The following is a 14,066-nucleotide window of genomic DNA, read 5'->3' as shown; positions in this document are numbered from 1 at the left end:
ATAGTCTTTCAACAACTCAAATCACCTTCTTTGCCAGAGATTTAACTCCTTTTGGGTAAACACCTATTAAAGACTCTTATAATCGGAAAAGACATCGACATGAACCCCATAAAGATAATGCCGCCAAATTATTAACATAAAAATCATAGCTAACAACTCTAGGTCATGAGTTGGGTAGTTCTTCTCATGAACTTTCAATTTCCTAGAAGCATAGGCCACCACCCTACCATATTGCATCAACACGTAACTGAGATAGACACAAAAAGCATCATAATATACCATAAAACCATCACTACCCTCAGACAAGGTCAAAACCAGAGTCAAAGTCAACTTATCAAAACTACCCTCACACGCATCGAACCATAAGAACTTGACCTTCTTTTAGGTTGACTTGGTCAATGGGGTAGCTATAGTAGACAAACTCTCTACAAATCTTCTATAGTAACCAACTAGACCCAAGAAGCTCTAAATATCGATTGAAATCGTTGGCCTAGGATAATTCTTAACTGCCATAAATTTTTGGAGATCTATCATAATCTCTTCACTAAAGATGACATGACCAAGAAAAGTTGCGTCTTTCAACCAAAACTCACACTTGAAGAACTTTGCATACAAATGATGATCCTTTAAAGTTTGCAACACGGTACAGAGATGATCGACATGATCCACCTCACTCATAGAATAGACTAAGCTATCATCGATGAAAACAATAAAAAATATGTACAAGAACGGCCCTATTCAACAAGTCCATGAATGCCGTTGGGGTATTGGTCAACCCAAAAGACATGACAAGAAACTTATAGTGGCCATACCGAGTTCTAAAGGCAGTCTTAGGAACATCTGCATCCCTAATCTTAAGCTGATGATAACCCGATCTAAGATCAATCTTAGAGAAATACTTTGCACCCTGAAATTGATCAAATAAATCATCGATACAAGAAAGAGGGTATTTATTCTTTACGGTTACTATGTTTAACTAACGAACAATCAATGCACATACGAAGAAAACCATCCTTCTTGCACAAAAATAACACAGGAGCACACTATGGAGACACACTAGGGAGGATAAAACCTTTATCTAAGAGGTCTTTCAATTGCTCCTTAAGCTCTTTTAGCTCTACCGGAGCCATTCTATAAGGAGGGATAAAAATCGAATGAGTTTCCTAAACAATATCAATCCCAAAATCAATTTTTCTATGGGAGAAACACCGGGAAGATCATCAAGAAATACCTTGGGAAAGTCATTAACCACAAAAATGGATTCTAGAGAAGGCTCTTCAACGTTAGAATCTTTAACTCAGACCAAATGATACAAACACCCCTTTGAAATCAACTTTTGAGCCTTTAGATAAGAAATGAACCTTTTCTTAGGCACTAGGGAACCACCTTTCCATACAATGATAGGTTCATTAGGGAATTTAAACATGACCCTATGGGTCCGACAATCTAAGGAAGCATGGCAACAGTGCAACCAATCTATACCCAGAATGACATCAAAATCAACCATGTCAAACTCTATCAAGTATGCAAGAGTACCTCTACTACTAACTGATATCACACACCCTTTATAAACCCTTTAAACAATCACAGAGTCTCCGATCGGGGTAGAAACAAAAAAGGAACCGACAGACTCTCAAGACCATAATTAAGATGCACAACCACATACAAGGTCACATAATAAAGAGTAAACCCTGGATCAATCAAAAAATACACATCAAGGGAGAAAAGTCTCAACATAACTGTGACAACATCGGGAGACACCTCAAAATCCTGGCGAGTAGCAAGTACATATAAGCGATTTTGGCCAGCGCTGGTGCCAAAAATAGAAGTAGAGGCAGATATAGTACCCGTCGGTATGGGAGTAAAAGGAGTAGGAATAGAGGCCTTGTTGGCCCAAGAAGCTGCTAGAGAGGGGCAATCACACTGCATGTGCCCAATCTGACCACAATGGAAATATTTATTTCTCCTCTTCTCACATTAACCATGGTGACTCTGACCATAAAATTAGCAAAAAAGGCGGGGTAAAGTCGACTGGGCACCACTAGCCTGTAATTAGGCACCCTGTGCCTGGGACCCAACACCAAACTGAGACTGACAACCACCCAAAAACTTCGGGTAAGGAGAGTAAATACTAGCCGAAGATAAAGAACTCAAACTCCCTCACTTCTTTCGTGGACTCTTTTCACCATCACCACCACTATGCTTAGAAGACCTAAATTTCTTTCCTTGTCTCTCACTAAGCTCAACTTGATTCTTTTTATCTTCTTCCACTTGTTGCATATAAACAATCAACCTAGAAATATCTATGTTCTCAATCAACAAGGTCGCTTTTCTCTCAAGGATTAACTCACAGGACAATCTCGAGAAAAACTTACACATTTTAGCCCTCATACTAGAAACCATCTTGGGAGCATACCTTGACAATTGATTGAATTTCAAGGCATACTCTTGAACGGACATCCTCCTTTGCTTCAAGTTCAAAAACACTTCTGCCTTTTCTTCCCTCAATTCTTGAGAAAAGAAGCGATCTAAGAAAGCCTCAAAGAAATCCTCCTACATAGGGGGACTAGAATCAACGCCTCTAGACAACTCCAACCCTTCGTAACATTGGTACGCTACATCTTTCAATTGGTAGGAAAAAAATACAACGGCCTCAATCTTCAAAGCATGCATGATTCGAAAGATCTTCTCCATTTCATCAACGAAGCCTTGAGAATATGCCTCAACCTTTGTACCAAAAAACATAAGAAGGCTCAACCTTATAAATTAACCAATTTTTGTGGCCTTAGAAGAAATGGTAGTCGAATCACCATGCTCCGATTGAGAAGCTACCAATTACATCAAGAGCTTGAGAGAGCGATAAAAGTCAGCATTAGTAGCATCCCTTTGAAGTAATAGAATAGGAGGGTCACTTTCATTGTCAGGGTTGGTGGGGACAAGTGGGACCCCACAAAGATGGCAGGATGTCGCAACTCTATTCTGGGTACAAACTCCAAAAGTTGGATAAGCTTCATCCATAGGGCCCTCAGTTGGGGCAGAAGTGTTTGCCTGGACCTCAGATCTCCTTAGAGGTATGATTTGAAAGATAGCAAATAGAAATTAGAGAAATCTAAGACCTTAGACTCTATAGCTTGAGATTGAAACACAAGGAAGGGAAACATTTCCTAAAATATCTCATAGCCCCTATTTTATTAATGTGGTGGGCTTCACACACATAAAAGAGACTCTACTTGACATAGTATTATGGACACCTAACTGACCATGAACCAAGGCTCTAAAACCAATTTGACATGACTATAAACCGGTCCATGTTGTATGGGTAGCTCAAGCCCACGTGAACCGTAGGTCACCCTGATAACCCATCACAATCAGCACATTAATTATAAGGGTCGAGTGAATCCCGACCATAAAATAAGATAGTAGAAATAATGCTAGAAGTCGTAAGCTAACAATGTCTAACCATTTCATAATTATCAACACACTAGCCAATATACCCAAGTCCACAGTCATCCACAGTACCTCTATAGAAACCAAATTTAGAAATGTATATGGTGGGAAAAACCCCTAACAATAGCCAAACCAAGTCAAAATAAAACTAAGTCTAAAGATATGAGACCAAGAATGAATGTCTTCCAAAATAAGAAAGCTCACCACTCCAAAGTCAATGCACAAAATGCTTCGCTTACCTAATCACTGTGCAGGAAGAGAGGATGATGCTCCGACCCCTCGCATAGGGATATAGCCTCCAAAGATGGTTGGCGGTTGGAATGCTAGTATGTAACTCAAGGATAAGGATGTAATAGCATCATTATTCAATAAGTCAGTATATCATATTCAATTATATTCACACACTTATACTTACATATAGGTATATCACATGCTAATCAAGAAATTAAAGATCAATAACATTTATTCATTAGACTTGAAGTGGGGGACTCTGACCTCCTACACTTAGATTCGACAATTCTATTTAGGCATAGGACTTTAACCACAATCACATACCATTAGACAAAAGACTTTAACCATGATTAGACATTCGTTAGCCAAGGACTTTAACCATATACACAATCATTCAAACAAGGGAATCTAACCACACACATTCATCTAGGTAAGGGACTCCAACCTCATGCCCGTTCGTTAGACAAATGACTCTAACCTCATGCCAAGGAACTCTAATCACAAGTTGTTTCATTCGGCAAGGTACATTAACCTTAAGAAATCTCTTTATGCAAGGGACTTTAACCTCGAGCAATATTATTAGGCAAGGGACTCCAACCTCAAGCCATTTCATAAGGCAAAGGACTTCAACCTCGAGCCAACCTCGAGCCATTTACTAAGTCAAGGTACTTTAACCTCAAGCCATCACAACTAGCATTAGTTAACATTGGGACGTTAACCCGTTGCCCAAGCATCAACATTCATTCCATACAACACTTAAGGACTTTAACCATTTAGTTAATTCAACACTATACATGAGCCCATGGTCCTTATGGGAGCCTTCATTGCTCAACCATTTCAATGGTCATTAACTTCATTCAATCCATCATATAATTAAAGTTATAGCCATTAAGACCCTCACAAACTATTTATATTTCATTAACCAACTTATATCATATTCTCACCGCGTTGGTTCAATATATAATTCAAATACATTATCATGTTTAGGGACTTCAACGCCTTATTAGTCAATTAACCCAACATGGTCATCAATTCTACAATAAATAGCTCATAATAATTTTAACATACCATTTATCAATCATTCATACTTATTGAGACATTGCCCTGGTTCAAAATATCACCAACATGTGACTAGATAATTCACTTAGATATTTCCACAAATACCTTATGTGCATACCCTTAACAAGACTATTTTCATTGTAGAAATTTTAAAGATTAGGGTTACTCAAGACCCTCATGTTAAACTACGTATAATAAGCACCCACTTATGCAAATCATCATTAATGACATCTATAAACCTAAGTCTAGCAAGAATTAACATTATTCATCATTAGGAAACAAAACTCTTTTTATTAATTTCAAAATCACCATGTACACTTACTAATCTAAGTGTGAAATACATAGATTTAGAGTTATTTAACATGGTGAAGAGTTACATGCCTTAGAAAAATTGATTCACCAAGAGTCTTGACTTCACTTTGCCTCTTGAAGATCACCCTTTAAACCCTAGCCTCCAATTCTTTAAAGATGAGTTTGAGATAGTGTTTTGGATGTTTGATCCAATAAAAATGTGTTTAAGAAGGACGTAACACTTACATAGTGAAGGAACTTAGGGTTTAAGGCATAGAAAATAACCACAAGGCCCATAGTTAAAAGCTATAAAATGAACTCGTATAGGGGTACGACTTCATTTATGAACTATACCCTAGGGTATGAATGGTACCCTGACTCATACCCTAGGTTTTTCCTAGGTCACATATACTATTAAGGGTACGATCATACATCCTTGAGTCATATCCAAAGGGTAAGACTCAACCCCTAACTTGTATACACCACCCATACCCAAAATAGTCCACTCAATCTAGGACTTTCCTCTATATGATCATGTTGGGTATGAATCGTATACTTAGGGTACGATTGAGAAAGGGGTCACTCATACCTAGGATAGTGAGTTACCCCTACCACACTGCCTAGGATATGGAAGGGGAGGGGAAAGAGGATAGACTCGTATCTAAGGGGTACAACTTATGCCCCTAGTCGTACCTACCCCAGTGGCATCAAATGGGGAGTTTCTTTCAATGGTTCAAAGTCTAAGTGCTTCAATATATCTATCTTATATTGCATCGTGAAAGAGCATAATATAAATTGGACTGATTGGTTTTGCAAATATATGCTTGAAAGTGTTACAGATGCTCATGCCTTCGCCAACCTGCCTTATGGACTGCTGATTACCTGGATCCTCATATATTACTCTATTGACCTATCTATATACCCAATGGTAGAAGTCTCAGCCACTTATGATTCCAAAACCTTTGCCAGCATGGGATATGCCTTGGTAGAAAACAAGTGGTGTAAAAAGGACTCTGCAATAGCTAAATCAGATATCCCTAAGGTAAGTTATTTTCTAGCCCTACACTTCCTGTGTTGAAGAAATTGGAGGAGTTCAAGGATCGCCTAAAGACTATTGAGGAAAGAGTAATGCTGTTACAGAAGTCGACTTCCAAGATGCTGGATCTTGGGAAGAACACCAGCATTGATGTAGTCAGGGTAAGGTTGACCATTGATGAATTCAAGCAAGAAGGTGTCAAGATGTTCTCTAAGTTATTTACTCGTGTGGAACCCCTCAAGTCTGAAGTCAACTCCTCAAATAAAGACCTTGCTATATCCGTCAAGAACTCCTACTCCTCCTTCTCTAAAAATACTGAGAAATCTTATGAACGATTCTTTCGCAACATGCATAATACATTCACATACTTTCTGGCCAACCATTGAATGATGACTTCTATTCAAAAGGGCGCCTTGTCCTTTTTTTATTTTTGGTTTGTAAATGATTTTTAAAACACTGTTTGCCATACTTTTTTTGTTTTTCTTGGTAATCCATTTGCCTGTTTACCTGTTATATGTCTACTGTTTTCTTGTGTCTTTCTGTCTATTGTGTTTTTTTTATTATGCCAAAAAGAGGAGAAAGCAGGAACATCAGAAGGCTTTCAACACAGAGGGAGCAAGTCGACTATCAAAGGATGAGAGTCAACTAATCCTCCAAGTCAAAATATTCAGCAAAAAAGGGGGAGCAAATCGTCTGCAAGAATAGGAAAGTCAATTGATGTTTATTGTTTGTCATTATCAAAAAGGGGGAGATTGTTAGCCCCATATTCTCATTATATGTTTTAATAAGGACAAACTAATAAATAAATATCTTATAGGATACACTGAAGATACAGAAGATCAAAAAGATCCCTAAGGAATCAATACAGAATATCCGGGAAAGAAAGCAGGCATTCACTTACAAGAAGGCTGGCGCTAAATTTGGAAGAGTATCAACCATGGAGATTATTGGCTTCCCAAATATAAAGCAAACGGATCAATCACGACAAAAGCAAAAAGAAAGAAACCCACACCCTTTACATAGACATATCTGATATGTACATGTATGGCTGTGAAGGTTGCACCACGTATGGACATGTCTAATGTGGACATACTTTATGGTGCCAATCCTCAATCAAGGAATCAATCCAAATTCTTGATTGAGAAGAAATATCTTGGGCTTCCTTATGACGGGTAGAAGTCGAAGCAGCTGAAGAGTATAAAAGAAAAAGACTGGAGATCGAAGCACCTATGCAACTTCAAAAGGAGAATCTCTGTGTGTCTCAATCTTAGTCTCAATAAAGCTTTGTACTTCTTAGTTTACAATAGTTACATACGAGTAAGATCGAGTCGACTTTGTAATACCGATTTAGGCTGTGTCACATGATCTAAAAATCGAAATAAGTTTCAGAACTTGTTCACCATCATTGTATTCAAGCTCCACTTTGAAAAGATCTAACGAAACTTTGAAATCCAAGGAGACTGAAATTAGGCACCACATTGGTGTTTCAAACAAGGATAAATCTTTGTGTTCTTATTTCAAATTACTTCTTTACTTGTCTGTTTGTTTAAATCTAATCTGCTTTGTTGAGTATACTGATTTGCAAGTAAGTCGACTGTGAAGGCTTCACAATCGACTCTTTGAATTTCAGAAGCATGACGGAAGATTTTCATGAATTAACTGGAAAAGGAAAGCCAGTTCAGTGTTTAACAATATAAAGCTGCTAATGAAGTACTATATTGTTGTTAATATAATTGACTTGTTAATATAATTGACATGAGGTCATTATTTGAACTGCATTTTAGATCTTGTAGTGGAATGGGTATTTCACATCACCTATCAATCCATCCATGAGTTTCAATGTGGTCAACAAGGAACAAAGCCATACCCTTCGGAGTCATCTGCCAAACTTTCTTGAAAAGTGTGACACTTGTAACTAAAATACTAAATGCTACCTGTAACTTAATGCTACCTATATGATATATTACTCCCGCGGTTTCGTTTGACTTAGCTCTTATTATATTAATTAATTATATCAAAGATATAACTTTCCTTGTTATTTTAGCAATTCAAAAAAGATTTATTACATTAATTGATATTACTTTTATCATTAACTATAGTTATATAAAGCAATATTAATTAAATTTAAATTTTTAAAACAAACTCTTAATAAATAACTTCTCAAGTGAGTACCTAAATGCTATGGATATATGATTACATTAGTTGTGTCGATTAGAATAGTAGAACATTCATATAGAATGTTGTTCTTTTTAAAATGATTTTGTAAACGACTTTATGTGCTTTTTACCTCTGGTTATTCAAATAAAAACACAGCTTTAATTTATTATGTCAAAATCATAATGATGGAATATTGTCGCATAATACTGGAATAAATGAATTATTAGAATATTTATTGGTGTTTTAAAATAAGTAAATCGTTAATTTTTTTTTCAAAATTATCCTTATGATTTGACAAGTAAAAAAAATTGCAACTTTTTTTTTCTTGGTAAAAGAGACTTCAAGGATAAAAATAAAAATTTATGTTAAATTTATATTTTTGATATTTTTTTCTTAATTTATGTGACAAAATTTAACAATTCAATTATTTCAAAATTAGGGAGTACTAAAAGTAAAGAGGAAAGTGCAAATCCACATCATGTGAGTCACAAAAAAGACAAACCTCGTTGTACACGTCACGTATATAAAGAACCAAGACCAAGCTATATATATGTCAAAATAAAACTACTAAATTGCATGTCCCTTAACTAACCAAAATCAAGAAGCCGATTCTGTCTCTTTCATTGTCAAACTCTCTCCTCTAAATACTTACGATTTGCACCCCCACCCCCTATTCTTCTTCAATATAATATGATAGAAAGAAAACATCTGTTGAGGTGAATGTTGTCTGATTCGAAATCATTCAACAAATTATAATCAATGATGAATTATTTAATTGAATGATTTCGGACCAGGCTTCATTCCCCTCAACTCACGATTTTGTTTTAGCCTACATATAATGCAGCCATTTTGACTATACTAGAACTCTAGAAGTTGATGATCTCCTTTGCCCTCTCTCGCAGGTGGAGGCAAATCTAGGGTAATTCTGTTATTTAGTTGAATTCATATTGTTTTCCCCTCGTAATATATATATCAAGTCTTGCAATATATATATATAATGGCGGAGTCATATTGAATTGAGGGTTCATCCGAACCCTCTTCGTCAGAAAATTATACTATTTTTGTATGGTCAAAAATATTTTTATGTTTATATAGTAGATGTTGAACTTCCTTCGCCTAGTCCGTATATTTACTTTTGAACCCCTCAATAAAAATTCTGACTTCGCCACTATTAATATATAATAAGATCATCATATTTAATTTATTCTTTCTCTAAATTTTGAATTCGCTTCTACACACACAGTGAGCAAACACAACACATAAAAAAGAGCTCCATTGTTAACTGTGTATGGTTGTTTTTGTTTTTAACAGGTAATTAAAGAAGAGACAACTAGCAGGTGATCAAACTCAGCAGGTAGCATAAATAGAACTAGTCTTTGATCTAGCAGGTGATCAAACTCAGCAGGTAGCATAAATAGAACTAGTCTTTGATTTTTTTTTAAAAATCTGCAGGTATCATATATAGTTTTTGGGGATCCTCTTTCTAGTGGTATTATGTGATAATCATAGTGGTGGTTTTCATCATTATCTCTTTAACAAATTACCGAAAATGGAATAACAATATTAATAGAAATATAATATTTATTGATAAATTATTATAGCCATTTGAAGTGTTTTTTTTTTTTTTTGAGTTTCCCTTTTTGGCACTCTAGTGGATCACAAAATATAGAACGTACTCGTTTTTTCTTTCTAAAAATTACACAAATACACAACTTATATTTTTAATATTACAAAAAATCCAACTCCCTAAATATATTACAAAAATTCCAACATATGCACAAAATGATATGTATATGTCGATTATGTTATGTATATTAATAGGAAGAGAGAGTAAAATAATTAAAAAAATAAAAAAAAATATAATTACTTTCAAAAGAATTGATATTTTTCTCTTTTGTGACCGCTACAATGTTATCTTTCACCAAATTCGTTGAAAAAATACCGGTGTGAAAATATGACTAGTAAGTGGAGAAGAAGAAGAAAAGATTAGAATAGAACAAAGTTAGGTTTTTTCACCTTTTTAATACAGTTGTGCAAAGATCTTTTAAGTGGACTTTGCTTGTAGAGAGTTGCAAAGAATATTCTACTCCATTCATTAAAAAATTATATGTTTTGACTTGACATATAGCTTAAGAAAATAAAATATTTTTTGAATTTTATGATCATATATTAATATTATGTGAAATATTTTAAAATACCCTTATATATTGTGAGCTTTAACTATGCGAATGAAAAGTTGGAACTAGTATTGTTAAAAAAGGTGGTCGTATTTTTTTAAAGAGAGTAAAATAAAAAAAGTAATGGGGGAGCAATTAGTACGTTGTTTGATTTAAGACTACTCTAATTTTCTCTATTCATTTTATGATGTAATTGGCGTAGTTGCATGGAAGAGTTTGAAGCTATTTTTACCAAATCTAAATTGTTCTTTGAATTTACTTACCCCTTTTTACCTTAAAGACTTTTCATGATTGGCATTAGCTTCGCCTTTGAACTTTTAAAACTGTAGGTCACATTTTTGCATGAAAATCGTATCCTACCATGTGACTTTGTTCCATATCAGGATGGCTCTACCTCATTAAAAAAAAATAGATGACCGTTTTAGCCTCAAATTTGAGGGACCTTATTTTCTATGATAATATATTATAGATTTTTTTAAAAAAATAAATATTATTTATAAAAAAATTAAATTTTTTTATATAAAAGGAAAGAATTCTTAGAAGTTTATATATCTAGAGTATTATGTCTCAAGAAAAATTAAATGTATTAATTATATTATTACTTAAAAAGGAATAATTAAAAAAATTGATTATATAATTTTGAAAATAGAGTTTATTAAGAAAATTTATTTTCTAAAAAAAAATTAAGACCTCCACTTGATTTTCGCCTTAAGCCACCAATATGCTTGAGTCGTCCTTGTTCCATATATACTACTAATAATATCAATACTAATTAAAAGAACATTGTTAATTGTGTGAACATCTTTTTTCTTTTTTTTTAGAAAATACATCTTTTTCATCTTGAACTTGTCCTCCAAACTTACTTTAACACTTAAACTTACTTTTGTTTATTTACCACCCTTAACATCTTTAAAATGTATTTGTTTCACCCCTCAAAACTGAATACCACTCTCACAACGGAGAGTGGGTTACACGCGTCATGTCAGTGTCAGGTCATTTCCACGTAAGAAATTAAGATTTAAAAACCATTCACCCCCCACCCCCGTTCTTTCTTCATTCCAGCCCCCCACCCTCACCTTCTTCTTTCTTATTCAAACACAAAAATACTTTCATCAAGTTAAAATTAATTTTTTCAAATTGTCTTATTAACAAAAAATTCAAAAGTAAAAATTAAAAGAAATCTCACTGATGATAAGTGATTCAAAAATAAAATTATCAATTTAATTTAATTTTTATCTAAATTTTGAGGAAGTTGGATTGAAGGTTGAGATAGTATTTAATGGATAAAATTATTTAATAGTGTTTTCATGTCTGTTCTTGGGTGGTGTTAATGGAGGAAAGTAAAAAAATTAAAGGAAAGTGTTGTTCTTGGATGGTGTTGTTAATGGAGGAAAGTGAAAAAAATTAAAGGAAAGTATTGTTCTTGGGTGATATTGTTAATGGAGGAAAGTGGAAAAAAATTAAAGAAAAGTGTTGTTCTTAGGTGGTGGTGTTAATGGAGAAAAGTGAAAAAAAAAATTGAGGTTGTTAATGGAGGTTTGAATGTTGTTGATGATGATTTGAAGAAGAAAGAAGAAAAAAATGTTCATTTTTTATTTTAATTTTAATTTTGATTTTTTTTAAATTTTTTATTATATTTTAAATATAAGATTACTGAAATTAATTTTTTTTAAAACGCGCTCATTTTTTTAAAAAAAATGTCACGTTAGCTTTAGGGATCAAATAAATACACTTTAAAGATGTTAAGGGGGATAAATAAACGAATGTTAAATTTAAATGTTAAAATAAGTTTAGAGGACAAGTTCAAAAGGAAAAAAATATCTTTTCTTTTTTTTTTACTAGTATATCCATGCATACATAGCCCAAAAGAAATAAAGCTGAAGACACAGGAAGGTGGACCCTAGGAGAAAATAAGTATAAATAACATAAGAGTTAATACATAAAAATGACTCTAAACTTGACATTAAATTATAACTTTGACCTTAAACTTTGACAGTGCACAAATATGACCTTTAACTATTTAAAACTGCAAAAATATGACCTCCAATCCTACGTGGCAAAACGCGTGTTCAACACGCAAAACTGGGCACATCCAGCTTAAAATCTAAGGGCATAATACATAAATATGACCTTAAACTTTGACAGTGCACAAATATGACTTTTAAATATTCAAAACTGCACAAATATGACCTTTAAATGACTTTTCACTATTATTTTTTTATTATTTTCGGCTCAAAAATGAAAATGGCATCTAATTTCTTTTGTCATTGCGGAGAAAGAGCAATATTGAAGATTTATTAATTAGGCGGGTCAGCCTCATGCGAAAAAATCGAGCGGGTATGTATATATATATTGTAAAGCAGAGGACGAATTTAAGTTATATAATATATCTAAATATTATTTATTTAAATATTAAATTAAAGATGAAACGATACTAATAATAAAAAAAATTATAGTTTTAATAAAACGTTATTAAATTAATGTTATTAAGGATAGTAGTAGTAGTATATTAAATTAACGTTATCAAATTAATGTAATTAAAATGTTATTAAATTAACGTTATTAAAACGTTATTAAATTAACGAGGGCAGACCTACGTGGTTGCCATGGGGTTCACCCGAACCCCCTTGGTAAAAAAATTACATTGTATATATATAAGATAGAAAATGTATATTTATGTGTGTATATTAATGTTGAACCACATGAAACAAGACACTTAGATAGTCAGTAGTGTTATTTGCTCTTCTTGGGCGCTTCCTTCAGCCTAGTGTGCGGGTTCGATTCCTGCTAGTGGTTATTATTTTTTTTAATTAAAAAAAAAAAACTAAGTGCTGTTGCTATAGCAATAAATAAAATAATAATAATAATAATAATTTTTTAAATAAAAAAAATTAGGTGCTGCTACTATAGAAATATATAAAAAAATTATAATAATAATAATAATAATAATAATTAAAAAAAAAACGACGTCGTTTTAACACAAAAAATAAAACTTTGACAGTGCACAAATATGACCTTTAACTATTCAAAACTGCACAAATGTGACCTCTCTCCAAAGTCAGCCCTTTTCACGACGTGACACCATGTGATTGGATTACCTTTCCACATAGGCGTGAGTGAGACTCACGCATGGGATTGCAAAATCGGAAGTCATATTTGTTTAGGTGTTGAATAGTTAAAAGTCTTATTTGTGCACTATCAAAGTTTAAGGTCAAAGTTATAATTTGGTGTCAGGTTTAGAGTCATTTTTATGTATTAACTCATAACATAAATATCAATTCTTTTGAAAAGGTTTAGAGTCATTTTTATGTATTAACTCATAACATAAATATCAATTCTTTTGAAAATAATTACACTCTCTCTCATTTTTTTAATTACTTTACTTTCTCTCCCTATTAATATACATAACATAGTCGATATATATATATATATAGTATTTTATGTATGTATTAAAATTTTTGTAATATTATTTAGAGAGTTCGAATTTTTTATAATATTAGAAATATAAGTTGTGTATTTATGTAATTTTTAGAGAAAATAAACCGACACAAGAACTACAAAGGAGAATCAATTAGTAAAGGATCGTTCATTATCCATTATATACAAAATATTAAAGTGTACAAAATTAGTTCACGATGTAAAAGAATAGGACAAAGTATAAATTTAAT

General features: G+C 33.2%; 1 long non-coding RNA gene across 1 annotated transcript in view; it reads left to right on the top strand.

Moving 5' to 3' along the window:
- Positions 1 to 8,860: 8,860 nt before the first annotated feature.
- LOC107875014 overlaps positions 8,861 to 14,066 on the top strand; it is a 7,596-nt gene continuing 2,390 nt past the window's right edge. Inside the window, exons 1-2 of the long non-coding RNA XR_001675693.2 lie at positions 8,861 to 9,140; positions 9,533 to 9,626. This is a non-coding gene — a long non-coding RNA (uncharacterized LOC107875014). The remainder of the gene's footprint in view (positions 9,141 to 9,532; positions 9,627 to 14,066) is intronic.

The sequence above is a fragment of the Capsicum annuum genome, chromosome 6 (genome assembly GCF_002878395.1).
Source record: "Capsicum annuum cultivar UCD-10X-F1 chromosome 6, UCD10Xv1.1, whole genome shotgun sequence".
NCBI classification, from domain to species: Eukaryota; Viridiplantae; Streptophyta; class Magnoliopsida; order Solanales; family Solanaceae; genus Capsicum; species Capsicum annuum.
This window is presented reverse-complemented; position numbering and strand designations above follow the sequence as displayed.